At 34.5% G+C, this 17227-nt stretch overlaps 1 long non-coding RNA gene across 1 annotated transcript in view; it reads left to right on the forward strand.

The window, feature by feature from the left end:
• LOC149916815 (uncharacterized) overlaps positions 1–17227 on the forward strand; it is a 113990-nt gene that overhangs the window by 82911 nt on the left and 13852 nt on the right. The window lies entirely within an intron of this gene.

A 17227-nucleotide genomic window follows, 5' to 3' on the forward strand; every position in this document is an offset into this window, starting at 1 on the left:
TCTTATACATTAACTGGTATGTTATCATACTAAGTGTAATGAAGATGCTTGGTGAACTGATTTTGAGTATTATTATTTCACATGAATCTATCAGAAATGCATATTGATTAAGGTATGTAAGTCATTAAATAAAGGGAAGAAAAGTTATTTCTTGTAAGTAAGGAGTTTGATAATTCTGCTGGAATTCAGTTCCTTGAATGTCTGTATTGTTCAGATGGACATAGATCAATCTTAAAATTCTTAATTTTGCTAGTAAAACTTTACTATATTTCACTGTTAAAATGTATTGTGATTATGGGATCTGTTTCTCCTTAAATTTACTTCTGAAATATTTCGAATATACTTTATCACTTTCCTCTGGTTTAAGCCAAATGCAGAATACAAAGCCTATTTTCTAATCTTATACCCACTGGGAAATTCATTGATCAGCATAAAAACACAATTCTGATTTTATACATTTGTTGCTTTTATTTAGCAGTCAGGCCCTTACTAAACTCTGGAATATTTTCCATTGTTTGAACATGCCACTTCCTCAGGAAAGCTTTTTTAAAATTGTCAGGCTTGCCAACAGGTACATCTGAAATATTCTTTGTCTTCATGTAAGCTCATCAAAATGAATATGGATGACTTCAATCTAAGTGTGTTTGCACTAGGAGCAATATTTTATCAAAATAAATTTTCTGACTCAATAACTTTATGGGCAGTACAGTGTCCATAAGCACTGACAATGTCAGGCGTCAAACCTTTATAGCTAGAAAGCTGGCAGTGAAGTTTTATATAGTGTCCATTTTATGTAACTGCCTACTACTGTTTCAGTGGCAAGCCGTAGTCAGTGAAAAATATTTTCTCATATCTTCTGTGCAGATCTAGGAGGTGATTAGAGCTGGATCTTCAGCAAAGTCAAAAGTTGTATTCCAGATGTTTGCCTTAGTGAAACCACTGTGATATAAGACAGCTAAAGAAAGGGTGTTATGTATGATTTGGTTAACGTGAAATTTCAAGGTAAGAGCAAGTCAGAAGATGTCACTGCAATCTGCAATTGCTGTTAGACATGCAAGGTGTAAGTGCTTGTCCATGTGTGTTAAAAGTCTGATCAAGGACCGTACTTTCCCTTCCTTTATTCAGCCAGTGTTCAGTGTAATACTGTCCTGTTCTTGGATTAAATTTCCTAGGTATTATGACAACATAACTATGTTTTAGTAGTAAATGTGTTATGAAGTTCAATTTGCAAACTTGTTTGTAATAAGATTACTGCTAATTACAGGTGTAAATCTTTATTTAGAACCTTTGTTCTTTTAAGCTGATATCTAGACAAGTAAATCACATTGAGATTTGCCAAATCTGGGCACTCAGCTCACATTGGCAATGAAAATCACTTAAATGTTTATAGTTACAGATGCTTTCTGAATAATTTTCAATAATTTCTACATTTAAAACATCCTTAAATTATCTAGTACTTCCATTGCTTGATTATTCTATCTGCTGTACTTATAATTGCGCAAGCATAATTATAACTAGGTATAATTTCTCACTGGGGAAGTAATAAAAACAAGATCAGTCACAAAGCTGATTACTAAACTCAGCCAGCGGAATGCTGCCAGTGAATTAAAGCTGGGATTCATTCATTTCAGAGCTCATTCTAGTTCTTGATTCCATGCAGGTTGAATGACAGGTGGTGGAACCTATGTATTGAAATTAGAACCTCCTGTGTTTCCTATTCCTTGCAAAGCTTCATTGATGTTTCTTTGCTCGTCATTTTTCATCAAAACATAAATATGTATTTAGAGGGAAACAGATGAAGTATTCTTTGTTCTCAGTTACACTGAGTCTCTCTGATACTTTCTAAAAAAATGAATTTATATTTTGTCTTTAATTTACACCTACTTGGAATCTCTTCTTCAGAAATAAGATAGTCCTCAAAACTAAAATTGGAAGTGAACCAGAACTAAGTTATCTGAGATAAACATCTTGTTCTGTTATTTGGATTTGTGGCATGACAGTTTTTGGCCAGGTAACCAGTGAGCTGTTTTCGTTCAGATTTCACTGAGAAGTGATTGTGCTTGGCTTCTGCTAAGTGTTCATTGCTTTCCTTACAATCAAGCTGTTGATTCCTGACACTTTTTTCCCCCTAGAATTTAAGAGAGTTCCCTGTGTTTTTTACATTTGTGGGCATCAATCTGCCACTTGAAGGAAAGGAACAGTTACTTCCCTTGATTCTTCGGCAGTGTAGAAAATTTGCTTGCTTCTTTGCTATAACTGATTTTTTTTTTTTACTTGAAAAAAAAAAAAAAAACATATTTCTTTTTCTGTTGAAGTGTTTACTGAACTTCACTGTCTTCATTAGGTAGCAATTTACGGTTTATATTTAAGCAACTATATGTTGGATTTCTGGATGTCTAATAGCTTTGGGGGCCAAATGTGAAATTTTTGAGAAATATCTGCAGTACCTGTGAAGCTACTGTGAAGGGTACCATGTGGGGTGCATAGCAAGTAGAAACTTAAGATATGTCTGATACAGTGTCAATCTGCATCTAACATTGCTCTGAACAAAATGGCAGTGAAGGCTTGTTTATGTACTTGACCTACTAATTCCCTAGAGAACCAACCTGCAATTCATATTGAAATTCGTAACTGTGTGTATGAAGCTGGTTGTTGAAGAGGAACTGGTAGACATTCCTCTTCAATTATATTATTTCCGTAGTATGTCTGTCTCAAAAAAAGTAGAAATGCGTGTATAGTATGTTGTGCTATTTGTAACATAAATCAGTAGTAGGTTGATTGGTGAGACAAAACAGTTAAGCTTCTCTGATTTATTTGAAAATTATTTCAAACAGTGTGCAAACAAAGTTTAGTAAGTGGCATTTAAAACTCTCATTAAGATGGCTTTTGATTTCAGAATTCTGTGTGAATGTATGTGTTCTGTTTACCACGGAAGCAGATAGGAGTGCAATGCAGTACCTACCTCTGGTTAAGAGATACAGGATTAGTTGACCTCTATCATATTTCCATGTAGTAATTCACAACAGAGTAATGTGATGTACTAATTCTTAATTGGAATTGTTTTATAATAAAGAACTGGGTGATTCAGCCTTTAGCAGTACGCTTTTCCAAATGTTCTGTCAGCAATAAAGCTTTGTGGATATGTGACCTATGCAAGAATGATGTGTAGCAGTTGGATAAATGATGTCTGTGGACAACTCTAAGTGACCAATATCCACGTTATATTTACTGTGCTACATTATTTCCAGTCCCAAATATTTCAACTATGTGAATTGCTTCTCACTGTTGAACGTAATATTTTTTAAAAGGAAAGTTGTATTTCTTTTTTTCTTTCTGCTAACTCATGCATAATGTATTACGGAAAGGAGGAACTCCTTTTAATGAAAAGGACATATTAGAAGCTGAATCTAAAAATATCAAATTAAATTTCAGATATCACCAGAATTGCATTAAAATTGCAAAACCTAGCAACCCCAATCTAACAGTTAAGTAAGACTCTTATAAGTAGGAAATTAAAGATATGCTGATGAAGTTACAGCACAACTGTTCATTGTTTCTGCTTTTATTGAAGGAACTGCTAAGTTTAGAGTTTCATTTTTTTCCCCCTCAATAGTATTTAAACTGCCTAAGAGTATTTTAAAATTAGGATCCCTAAAATTAGAGATCTAAACAGAAAAGGTAAACTGAGTATTGCAGGATGGAGTTACAGGTTGACAGTTCATGGAGGTTTTCTATGTAGTTCAGTAGAATTCTTTAAGCATAGAATAATTAAGGCTGGAAGTTCTTTTTGTCACACATTTGGTCCAATTTTTAGGATTGCATAAGTTAAATATATTCTGATTTTTTTTCTATGCTCTGAATATATCCAAGGTTGCTGACTTCACATGTCTCTGAGCAGATAGTCGTGGGAACAGTCCAAGACCAATTAGGCTTGACTCCGTAGTTTTATGCAGGGATGCCAATCCTGCCTGAGCCTATGAGCAGTCTGCAAAATGTGACTGTATGATGCGTATCACAGTTCCTGACTCTGAGGTGTGTTTTAAACCATATCAGAGTTGGCCTCTTTTTCTCCCCACACTGCTTCATAGTGGGACAACTGGATAGATGGATACCAAAATAAGCCTATAGTCTTTTATACTAGAGTGGCTCTATTAGCTGCTGCTTTTTACAGCTGGTGTTTGCTTTATCCAGAGTGTAAATCTGTGCCAGCAAATTTGACTGATTTATGGTAGAACCTTGGTGCGAGACGGTAGTACTCAAACCATTCAAGAGCCAAGCAATCTCATTTGCTTTGCAGTCAAAGCAGCCACTACCAGGAAAGGAACCTATGTTTCAGTCATTAAATGACCTTAAAATTGGTAAACTACAAGAGTTTTTCCCCTTTGCCTGTCTTTCCTCAGTTTTTTTCCTCAGCTCTGTCATTTCCGATATCAGCCCTGATGGAGATATGACTGTGTGTATATGTATCTAACAAACTCTCATTTCTGATCCCCGGAAGTGGGAATTTAACATTTGACTACAGTAAGTGTAGCTGACAGAAAAAGCAACAAAACACCAAGCAAAGTTTAGAAGACACTGTGAAGAAAACGTGTCAAGTACAGTATTTATCTGGAAGTAAGTTGAAGCAAGTTGAAAGCATTTCAAATGTTAGGATGTGTATCTGTAGGGGGCAACAGAGAAGTTCCTCAGTCTGTTTCCCCAGGGTAACCAGGGTCAGTCACAGAGTTCTGTATTTTTACCACACTCTTCAGAGCTTTTAAATGAGATGCTAAGGACCATAATAATCATTGGGTATATTGTGTCCAACTGGTGCTTTAGAGCTATCCTTCTTTGCAATATAAAGAAATGAGCAATACACTTTGAATAAAATCCTAAACTCCCTTTCTCAAAAGAAAATAAATATAAAACACAATAGATTAAGATGAAAATGTATTTTGAAAACACAAGAGTTCTTTGCAGACGGGGTATACATCAAAAGAAAATAAGTTCATTATGATCTGGAAAAGGATTAATTATTTATATTTCTGAAAGTGTTTTGAGGCAGTTCTGAGGTTACCTTTTTATAGTGTTATTAGAAATAACGTGAAGAAAGAAAATTCTGTTAAAATGAGAGAAAATTAAAATGCACTTTGGTTTTGTATCTGACATATTTTGAGCTACCCTGCAGCTAAATACATATATATAAAATAACGTATATAAATATATATACAAATATATATATATATATATACATATGTAGGCTAAAACAGTTCATGAGAAAATGTTTGTGAATTTTAATGATAGCTTCCAGGGTTTTATGACCTACCAGCTCTGGAAATAACATTACTGACTTGTAAAGATATTCTATTAAATTCATATGACAATAATAACCGTGGGTTATTTGTAGAAAGATAAAATTGGTCAAAGACTGATGAATTGTTAAGCAGTGACCTTGGTAAAATTAAGACTCCTGGCCCTAGATGAGGAGATTTTCATTGATTCAGAGTGATGGATAAATATAGTGTATTTTATATCTGTGAATTGAAAACAGCATGTGGCAGATTGACATAAATTATGCCAGAGTATATTTTTATTGCATAACTCATTACTCTTTGCTGTAGGAGCCAAGAACATAATCAGCACAAAGAAACTACTGAAAATCCCAGTGGTTTCCATCACCCTTCCTAGATAGACGGACATCTTTGAAACTCTAAGACATTAGATGGAAAAGAAAATTTGGTTTGCTTATGAGCAGGAAAATACTATTTTCTTTTGGAGAGTGAGCGTTTATGTAAATGACAAATATGAACATGAAGGTTGAAGATTCTCTTAGGAGAGACTTCCTATTTTATGTCCATGTTTTTTTCTGCAAGGAGAATCATCTCTATCAACTTCTGTACTGGGCCTTGTAAATCTTAACAGCTATCCTTATTTTATGCGATCATGAAACGTAATCAGCGCAGTAAAAGGAAAGATGAAGCAATTAAACTTGGACTTGAAATGAGCTGCATAGTCAGATGTTTTCTTTGTCAGTTACTTAGGTAGTAGATAAAAAAAAAAAATGGTTCCACTGACAAATATACAACCTTGCTTAGTAATCAAAGATGTGAGAAAAGACTTTGCTACTCAGAAATGTAACAAATCTCTTCATAATATACTATGCAGTGCTGTCAACAAACAGCTGCAGCTCATTACATTGATGTATTCGTTAATGCTTTGCAGCATTTTCAAACAAAATCCAGTCAATTAGTGTAGATAGATTTATCGTAAATATGTGAAATATTCAACAAAATGTTCTTCTCTCAGATGAATGAACAAACTTTAATTGACTTCAAAATCTGTATTTCTGTCAGCAGAAAAGAACGATCAGGGTGATTTTCTTATGGAATGTTATCTGTTTAATTTCTCTTGTTATTAATAATAGACTCTTTGTGAACATAGTGATTTGAAAATCATGTTTGAAGTATTTAATAGGAACAAAATATAACCCTGATTTTATGACTGCAGTCACATTTGAAAGAATAAATTAATGTTTCCATAAAAAATGAATTTAATATGATGCTTTTAAAAGGCTGATGTATAGTAGAAATCCATCTATTCTCTCTAGAAAAAGTGGTTTAAGAGGTTTAATTTGCATATTCAACAAAGTGTAAGAAGCTAACGGCACAATTAGAACTGAACATGTATTCAGGCTAACTTATTCTTTAGCAATCCATTGTTTTCTCTAACAGGTGTCTGGTTGTTACTTTTTTTTTTTTTTTTGGCAGTTGTGCACGTAATGCTCCTGAATTTGAGCACAGAAAAGGTTTGATAACCAGATACACGTAGTCAATCTTGTTCTCTTTCATCGGAAGAACTCTTACATGCTTTAATAAATGAAACCGTGAGGCTGTGCTGACCAGTGCAGTCGTAGGAATCTGTATGCTTGTGTGCATACTCTGAAGAGAGTACGACGAAAGAAACAAGTTGATTGTGTTATTTGAAATTCTTAAAATTGCTGTTAATAGGACATTAAGATCATTAAAGTTATAATAATGTGGCAAAAGTTTGTTTGTTTGACAAGAAAAAGTTGCCTGGAACATGGCCTTAATCACCTTTTAACAGCAATAGATACATTGCATGTGAAAATCTACTGCAAATAATGTTTTTAAGAACTTAAACTGGGGAGCTATTGAGCTTTTAATTTTGAGCTATCATGTAGTACATACTATTTCTTTTCAGTAGCTAATAAATGAATGTGTGGCACCTAAGCCTGAAGGATGATTATTTGTTTTATCAGTTTCCCCTTGGAGTTTCTTTCTACTGGAAAGATATTGAGGCCCTGGAGTGTGTCCAAATTAGGGCAAAAAAAAAAAAACAACAAAAAAACAACAACAAAAAAACACCGGTGAACTGTCCAGAGCCCAAGTGGAGTGGCTGGGGGAACTGGAATTGTTTCTTCAAGAGAAGAAGAGAAGGGGCTCACAAGAGACTTTATCCCTCCCTACAATTTCCTGAATACTTATTTTTTCCAGGTAACTTGTGATAAGACAAGAGATAATAGCCTTAAGTTGTGTTGGAAGAGGTTAGATATTAGGAAGAATTCCTTGTCAGAAAGAGTGATGATGCATTGGAACATATTGCCCAGGGAGATGGTGGTTTGCTGTTTCTGGAGGTTTTCAAGAAAAGGGTAGATGTGGCACTGAGGAGCAAGGTTTTAGTGGGCATGGTGATGATGGATTGATGCTTGAACTAGATAATCTTAGGGGTCTTTTCTAACCTTCATGATTCTGTGATTCTATTCTACGATTCCCTCATTCTAAGCCTCAAATTCCAACAGTGACTGAATTGTAGACAAAACTGAAGCCCATTTTATGCGTTCTTACATTTTTTTAGCGGTGAAGCACTGCAAATATGGTTCTCTTCAGCTGCAGCAAAACCATTTAGGTATCACTGTACAATTTACAATTTCCTGGACTGCTTTGTTATCCTCTAGAAAGTACATGTCCTCAGCCTCATTTTATTTCTTTTCCATCGTAGACCTTTCTACGTGTAGGTATTTTTCAGATCTTTGGATAGAACTGTACTCATCACTGATACCAAATCAAGAAATCAACATTTTAGTATAGAACTAAATATTTGAAATTGTGTGTTGTCATATGAAAACTCATTCAAAGAGAAGAAAATGAATTTATGAACCAAGCCTATTTATATCTTTTATTCAGTTTTGTTATAATAGAAGCTTGAAATACCTCTTCTCCACTGTCAGAAGAACAAAGATTATATTTTTCCTCATTCTACTTTAATTTGTTGGTTTGTATCCATCAATCAGAGAAGATAACTTCAATATTTTGAGTTATCTCTCAGTTTGTTTGAAGACTATGATTGTCCCTAATGTTTTATAGTGTGTGACAAAACTAATCGACGGAATTGCTTTTGTGTTAGTACATTTATTATGGATGGGTCTGATGCTTTATGTCCCACTGAGCCAGGATTAGGGGCTTTAGGCATTTCTTGTTTCTCCTGAAAATAGAGTATTTTTATAGACTCTACTAAGAATTTACAAATATTTAGGCTTAGGGGTCGCTGTTATTTAAAGTACACTGACATTTGCATTTCTGAGGGGTTAATATTCCTAGAAATGTATTCTATTTGTTAATTAAAAATGTTTAGTTCTCTGATTTGAGTGACAGACTAAAGTAATGTAGCTCTGAAAAATGCATTATAAAGATTGCATGTAGCCATATCAACTACTTAAAGAGCCAGAAGACCACAAACTCACATTTGAACAACCTTACAGCAAATTCGAGTAGAAATCGAAAGCTCAGGCTAGCTACAGGAACAAATTCTATTTGGAGCATGCGCAAGGCAAGACAACTGCTAACCCAAACTGGTCTCAAATCTTGAGTGCTTTGCAAGTTGCTAAAATAACTTCTGTTTATTGTTGTTTTGATAGAGGCATGGGGAATTTTAAACTAAAGATTAAAACTAAATACTAGCTTTAAGTATTTAAATATTACTATTTTAAATATTAAAATGGCACCTTTTTCTTTTTTTCTATTAAGAAAAATATTTACCACATATATTTCTGCAAATAATTTTAACTTAATTTTGTCCATTTTCATAATGTGAGGTAATACCCTCGATTTCCATGTTTCCTGGTTTTCATGTGAATGTTGCAGTCTTCATTATATAATTCTAAACAAAATGGGCTTTTATGTTAATGGAATTATTTTAATGAAAAGTATCAGGACTACCAGGGGTGGGGGTTGGGGGGGGTGAGGGAGGGAAAGGAAGGAAAAGAAGCAACAACAAAACCCAAATGAAAACAAAGAAACTGTTATTTCTATTAATAACCTATTTACATTTTGGAAGAAGCATTTTTTGAATTAGCATGTAGCTAAACAATGTTTGTGTGCTTATTTTTCTTAGACTACTAACAGCAGTGATACCCATCTATAGTATTTCTTTCCTACCTGCTGCTTACCAAAGGTATGGCTAAACATTGCTCATTCCTCCTGTGACAAAATAAAAAATGCTCGAGTACTTTTTAAATTTCTTTAATTTATTATCTAAAAGAGGAACCTCCTCAATTTGATTAAGCCTATTTTAGACAGCTATCCTTTTTCAGGTTCAAAGTTGGTGTCTTAAGAAATGTCCTAATAAATTTCGTAATTTATTAATGCATTTTCAAAAACAACTGCACTAATTTTAAGGGCTTTCTTTTTGCTATGGAACTCAATAGGCTTGAAATTTCTTAATTCTCAATAAATTGAAATACTCATGTATTTCAGTTGAATTTATTTAGTGCCGCTTATGTGCTACTTATTTAGTGTCTGCTACATACAGAATGCTTGAATTTGTACAGACGAGAGGAAAGTAAGACCTTTCTCTGCTATTTTCCTATAAATATGCTTCCTAATACTAAAAGAATGGATAAAATGAATGAAAGTGGTTTATGAAGCTTTAAGCAAAGGTAACAAAATCTTGTAATTCTTTTCCACTTTTCTTGGAATCCAGCATGGGGAAAAAAATAGAAGTAAAACAAGGGTTACTTGAAAGAAAAAGATAGAAGAATAAGAGGAAATCTATATTTAATACTTGCATTTAGAACACAGTTTAACAAAATGAGATGACATTCTGTGTCTTAAAGTTTTTGAAGTGTTGGATAAAACCAAAAGTGTTGTCTGGAACTGTCAATGTAAACTATCTGGAAAGCACATATTTTAATAGTCAGTAAAAATAGAGTGGTTATATTCAGTTAGGTGTCCCAAGATTTTCAGATGCCCTAGAGCAGTGTCAGGAAGCAGAATAAATACAAAATATTGCTCGTTTCAGTCAGGGACTGGCCTCTATTAAATTGAATGTACATAATCAGAAATATTCCAGCTCTTCAGAGCCTTGGACTCCCTTGTTGGAATTTACAGCACACCCACGTCTGTTTTTGAGGTTTCTGTTCTCCTGTTTGAGAAAAGTCAACTAACATTGATGATCTATTTTGAAAATATAAGTTGTTTATAAATGTAGATCTGTCAGATCTCTTTCCTGAGTAGATGCTGATGGAGAAAAACATTTTCTATTGCTTTTTAAATGTAATCTACCCATCTGATAGAGCTCTTCTTGGAAAGTGTTAGGTTTGAACTACTGACTTAGTGAAACCCTACAGTATGTTAAGTAACAGTATGTTATAATCTTACTGAAATAGCAATTTTATGTAGTCGTTTTACCATGAAATCATACAAATTATATATACTCCAAGTCCTTAAGTTTGTCTCGAGTGACAGGATCCACATCTTGAAGATTAGTAATCTTCATTAATTAATATTAGTAAGAATATTTCCCTTTCCATTAATGTTCATAGATGTCAACAATGAAAAGATATGGCAGAGTGACCTGAAGCAAATAAAGCATCAGTGACTGAAGTATATTTCACTTGCATTCTTTTCTAAAGAGTAAGAAGATGGACATTTGCCTTGGTTTAGTGCAGAGGATTAATATGTACAAGACAAAATGGCAAATAATTATGTAAAACCCCAAACCTGAAAACAATGCCACTGTTACAGTATATGTCAGGTCTTAAGATGCATCTATTGTACAAATAACTAAAGAAAGTGATTTTTTTCTTTTTTTTTTTGGGGGGGGGGGGGGGAGATGGGAGGGTGAGGTTTGTTGTTTTGCCTCACCTCTTGCATTTAATTTTACAAATCACTGACATTAAATGTGTTTTTGAGTTAACTTTATATAAATAATTGTTCAAAATGCGCAGTCAGTAATTGAAGTTGTTCCTGTAAAAAGGATTCTTTTTAGTGGATGAAATAGTGTTGCACAGTCCTGATAATCTCTGATAGCTCCTTTGCAAGCTGGTCTGCTGCTTATACCATCGGTCTTATCCATGGTAACCTAATTCCAGTTCTGCCATGGAGCTGCATTGTGCAGCTTATTTTGAATAGTATGACTCTTGGAAAGCCTCTGGATGCCTATAAAGACTGTTGACTTCTTTTCCTCTCCAACTTTTGGTTTTGTTGTTCTGAAAACATGCTGTGCCATCAGTGTTTCTGAAACTTCTTAAAACTAGCATCATCTTCTGTACCAGTGGCTGAAGATTCATTGCTGGCCATTAGCCATGTGCAGGTAGTAGGGCCTCCACAAGCCCAACGCTGACCTCTAGTGAGGGAAGCCCTAAGTTACAAGTTCAACATAAATCTCCAGAGACTTTAGGAACTCCTGAGGTTGGAAAAAGAAGGGGAAAAAAACACCAGCATATTAGGCAACATCGAAAAAGAAAACAAGCTCAAAATATTTTCTCTTAATTAACATCTTTTCTTTGAGCATAGGATAGTGCTTTAGCATATTTTCACTGCTTGTGGTTTAAATTATGTAGAGAGCAGGAGACTGTGATGCAATATTTAAAGCACTTTTTTAGGATTGCATAAGAAGGCATGATTGCTCGGTTCTCATTCCCTTCTTCAGTGCTGACCTATGGTTGTTTCTTTCTGAAGACACAGGTAGCTGTGGGTAGCTGAAATTATAACACAAGGTTTTGTTCATTGCTCCATATTCTGCATCCCTGAAATCAATTTTATATAAATTGCTGATCTAATCTACTTAATTTTTACTTTAAAAATAAATATTATTAGTCAAAAGAAAGCAGCTTTATTTACTGTAATGCTTCATAAGAACCGAATATGTACCATTTAAGACCCAAACTTTATATTAAACTCAAAGCAGTGTTACCAACTGCTTTGTAATAACCCTCAATTACATATTCACCAAGAACTAATCCTGTATAGATATATGTATATGTAGACAAAAAAAAAGGGCACACAGGCATTTTCCTTCAGCAGATGCACCCTCATTGTTAAATCTCTTCCCCGAATTTCTAAGTAGACCTAGATGACACAGCAAGAAGTGCAAAATAGATGCCCACTGTGTATTGGTAATTCTTTAGTTTCTTGCCAAAGAAAAAGCCTTAGAACTTAACAATAGCTGTTCTGTGGGGGCTTTGTTGTAATGTCGTTTGCATCGCTGTAACAGAAAATAGATTTGGAAGCTCAAATATTTTCCTTAGTATTGTAAAATGTATTTTGATTGATGAACATCATTTAGAAAGCCTTTTGCATATATACTTTCTTGGCTTTGGAGATACATTATTTTTTCTGATCTTTAAAATTGATGCAAGTCCAAAATGCTTCCATTAAAGGAATTTATTTTTCCTCTTGAATGTGAATGGCAACTGCTCACAGTGTTTCTAAACAGACTGTGTAAGTCAACAGAAAAAGGAAAACGAACTGTCCTGGAACTGATCAATGACAAACCTATCAGGAAAAAAAATATATATGTATGTATGTATTTGCTCTGTTTTGAGTAACGTTGTATTCAGAGCATTACTAGTGACTTCTTCATATCCTATGGCCTGGCCTTACTGTTTCTCTCTGTAAATAATGTGTCAGTAACATTAATGGAAATCTGATCTTATTAACTGAAGGAGCATGTATCTTCCGCATTTAAGAATGTGCCTTCCCTGTCAAATGATAGACTTATTCTGGTCAGAAATTGCTGTGTGCAAAGATGTCTTTGGAGAAGGCTGTGGTTATAAGACCTTTCTTTTCCTTCTAGGGCAACTAATTCAAGCTGCTTTTTTTTTTTTTTCTTTGTCTGGTCCTTACTAACATCTGAGAGAACCTTCGGGGATGAACTCCATGAGTCATTCTAGCACCTGCAATAATCTGCATTCGTATCTCATCATGCTCTCCAAGCAGTTGGGTGCTATACAAATCTATTCAGAAGGAACATAATGAAATACAGTTTAGTGGTCAAAGTCTTAATGTACTCTGTACTTGAGGTGCATTGGCTCTTCTAGGTCTGTTACTGAATATGCTTCAGTTATACACTCTTGAGATCTCAGATGTCATCTTGAAACTTTCTGACATCTCAAGCAAGAAACTTTCCATGACAGGCGCTGTTCACTTCCAGCACTGTGTAGTCTCTTTGAGAATCTATTAGTGATTTCAGAGTGGCTCATTTCCTTCTTTTTGGGTAAATGACTGAGAGGCGAGAGCTGTGCCATGAGTATCTGTTGCATGTCTTATGCCAGGTTGCTGAGCACAGTTGGTGGTTGGTGGTGGTGTTGTTGTTGTTGTTTTTTGTGAAACCACTTTGCAGGCATCTAATTTCCTATTCATGATTCTGAGCATAGATACATAACAAAGGAATAGGGATTGCAGCAGGCAGACAGCAGGGTCATATATGTCTTCCAAAAATCAGGATTCCAGTACTTTTGTTGTTTTAGGCAGAGCTTTTAAGCCCCAAAACTTATTTTTGAAAGTAATGAAAGCATTTAGGAATGTAAATCACAATGGCACCTAGTAGAATTTAGGTTAAATATCATATGTTTTTTAAAGTGTGCTTAGTTTTCTAGTTCACTATGAAAGTTGGTTAAGTTAACTGTTAAAATATTTTCTATGTGCTGTTCTGAAAATAGTTTCCCTTAGTAGCTCTAAATTACTCCGTATTTTGTGTGTTTGTGTTAATTTAACTACAGCTTTTATTTTCTATTTATTTATTTATTTATTTATTTATTTATTTATTTATTTATTTATTTTGCATTTCTGGTATATGATAGTGTTAAGTTAAAATGTAGATACTGTTTCGTCACTTCTTATCTAACTGGCAGACCTCTATGAGAGGGTGAGAGGGCACTTTGCTAACTTATACTAGGAGGATATCTGGGCAGGGTTAGTGAACTAATCTTGATTCTGCTCTAAAATTTTATTTACTTGAAGTTATTTATATTAGATATGCTTATATGATAATATTTCTCCAATAAAGCACTACCAAAAACTCAAAACACCACTATAAATAGCCTAGCTACTTTTGTCATCTTTTATTATGGCAGAAATCCTGATTCAATCACTGAAGAACTACCTTCTAAAAGATAACATTTATAGAAGGATATAAATACAAATCTTGGCAAGTCCTTTATTTAGTGCAACTTACCAGATGTAATAGAGGAATGTCTTCAGTCACCTAATTGGATGCTGTAAAAGAAAAAATACTTTTTTTTTTTAGGAGAATCAGTCTTTGTATTTTTTTTTGTTCTTCACTCCTAAATGTAGTAAAAAATATTTGAACATGCAAAAGCACTAGTCTGTGTTTCCTAGAGGAATACAGGTTCACAATTTTATCTGTATACCAAGGCAGAGCAAGTATTAGATATCCTAGCCTGCCCAGGCTCTTCATCTAGGGAAAATCCCTGATGGAAAGGAAAGAAGATAAATGATAAATTCATCATTTTGCATTTGTTTTTAGTAGAATATTTTCAGGAAAGCTGAAATAGTAATGATCGAGCAGCAGTTCAAATCCTCTTAAATATAATCAAGGTCAACACAGGACACTCATATAAAAAGGTATAGATCAGATATTTTGAACATAAAATCCAGTTGATAATGAATTAAAATAAAACCTTTTCTGTGTTGTGTAATGCCAACATGACATCTTGATGTCCGTATAACCTTTTGCTTTTCTGTCAATATTATTGGGCTGCACTGATTGCAGAGATGGCATTAAGGACTGTCAGAATGAAAGACATGTTTTAATAATAAGGCAATTATTATCTGCTTATGATGTATGAATGTAATAGTTTTTTAATGTACTGAATTAAACTCTATCTGCTTCAATCGATGTGTCGCTAAAACTATGATCTATAATTTATTAAGAATGGAAGAATATTCGATGTTGCGAATGTATTCTAAGCAACAAACGCTTGCTGCTGAGGCACAGATACTCAACAAATGGACCAAATGTCCGATTGTTAGCATCAGACTGAGCTTTAATGGTTGGTTTAATTTAAGAGGAAAGACTTCAGATTTATTAAAGCTAACTGATCAAACAGTAGCAGTAGAATCTGCGTATCAGTGATTGCATAAGCATTATTTATGAAAGTCATTATTTTCAACAAACTCATAGGGCTGCCTTTGTTTGTTAAACAAACAAACAAAAGCACTAAGTTTCCGTTTCAAATTCAGGGCATGGACTCTGAGGAATTAAAACAAATCTTTTTCAGGGTTCAATCCTGTGTTGTTGCTTTCCTTTTTTAAATTTTTATCCTTGATTCCAATACATAATTAGTGTGTTGATTTTTTTTTTTTAAAGAATATTCAATCATTTTTTAAGTTTCATGCATAACTTTACCTAAGCATATATTTGTTACTACACCTTCTAGTTTTCAGAATTATGGGAGTGCTTATACTTCCAATTGTATTGTACAACTTGTCTAAACTGTTTTTAGTTTTGTTAAAAACATGATTGATACCAAGAATAAAATTGTCTTGCAGTTTTAGAGACTTAAGAAATTTTGCTTCTGTGTTGCTGATGCTTCAGTTAAACTCTGCAAGTATAGTAATACAAAATGTGGTATATGCAAAATGGACTGAATTGCAATGATTAGAGGAGTCAGAAGTTTAGATAACCATATATTTGTGCAGAACAAACATCAGCTGTGCTATAAAGCTAACATAAAGGGGGGGCTTTGTGTTCATGAAACTATCCTGGTAGAACACAATTCCTTGTGGAAGTGGAGCCAGACTTTGCAGTGACATGAAACTTTTGCATTGCAGAGAAATTGGAGCGATTTTTGGCCCAGGTTAATGAAAGGAAAGAGTAGTAAGGCATTGCATTTAAAAAATACATGCTTTGTACTGAATTTCAGTAGTGAAGAAAATAGTCCACAAATGATCCAGCAGATATTAGAGTAATGCACCAAATCAAGAGTAAATTCACAACAGAAGGCCCTCTCCCACCGAGTGCTCTGGTATCAGTAAGAGTCATGTAAAAAGCAGTGGAAAGGAAAATGCTTCAGGGGTTTGACCCAAGTTTCATTTTGGGAAGTTTGTGTAACCTTGCTACATAAAGCTACAGTGGCTACTATTAACATAAACTTATATTCCTGTTGTTCATGTGAATAGAATGGACAACAAACAACTTGAAGAACACGCAAGAATAGGTCCTGGCTTTGTCAGCTAAGCTGTATATATATAGGAATCTGTCTGGGTACAACATCTTGCAAGATGAATCCATGTGACAACCTTCTATGGGAGTGTCTGCACTGTAATGTATGTGAAAGAAAACCAAATTTCTAATAAAAAATGGTCTAGCCATGGCAGGGTGATAAATTATCCTCACAAGGAGCTAGGCTATTACAGTAGACTTCTGCTACCAAAACTGTTGATTTTCTGCACAGTCACAGCATTGTGCAGCGCAGGTGGGAAGGAGGCCTTGCTGTTGCTGCTGGTCTGGATCCAGGCTGCAATGGGAGAACATCTTGTTGTCAGCCACTTTGGAACAGCCTAAGGAAACCCTGACCTTGTGATCCATAGCCTTAGATTTAGAGAATCTTTCCTGTTCAGGTTTATTAAAATAAATGTTTTGAATTTTTGTGCTGATGAAAAATCATGCACTTATTTTAGGTCGGTTTGAAAGGTATCATTATTTTGATTCATCAATTAGCTATCTTTTTGAAGCAGATAGGAAGATGAGCAAAGTACTTACGAGAGATTCCTCAGTGCTCCTGAGTGCCAGTTATTCACCTCTGTAATTAACAACTTCTGTTACCTCAAAGTTCGTATTAAGACAAACAGACCTTTCCGGTTCTGTGACTTGGTTCCCAAAGCATTCTAATCCTCCCGGCACAGGCTGTAGGCTGTACCAGTTGCCTGTATGAAATTCATTTTTAAACTAACCTGGCAGCTGGGCTTCAAATCTACAAAAACAG

Source organism: Phasianus colchicus, chromosome 9 (assembly GCF_987193195.1).
Source record: "Phasianus colchicus chromosome 9, bPhaCol1.hap1.1, whole genome shotgun sequence".
Lineage (NCBI taxonomy): Eukaryota > Metazoa > Chordata > Aves > Galliformes > Phasianidae > Phasianus > Phasianus colchicus.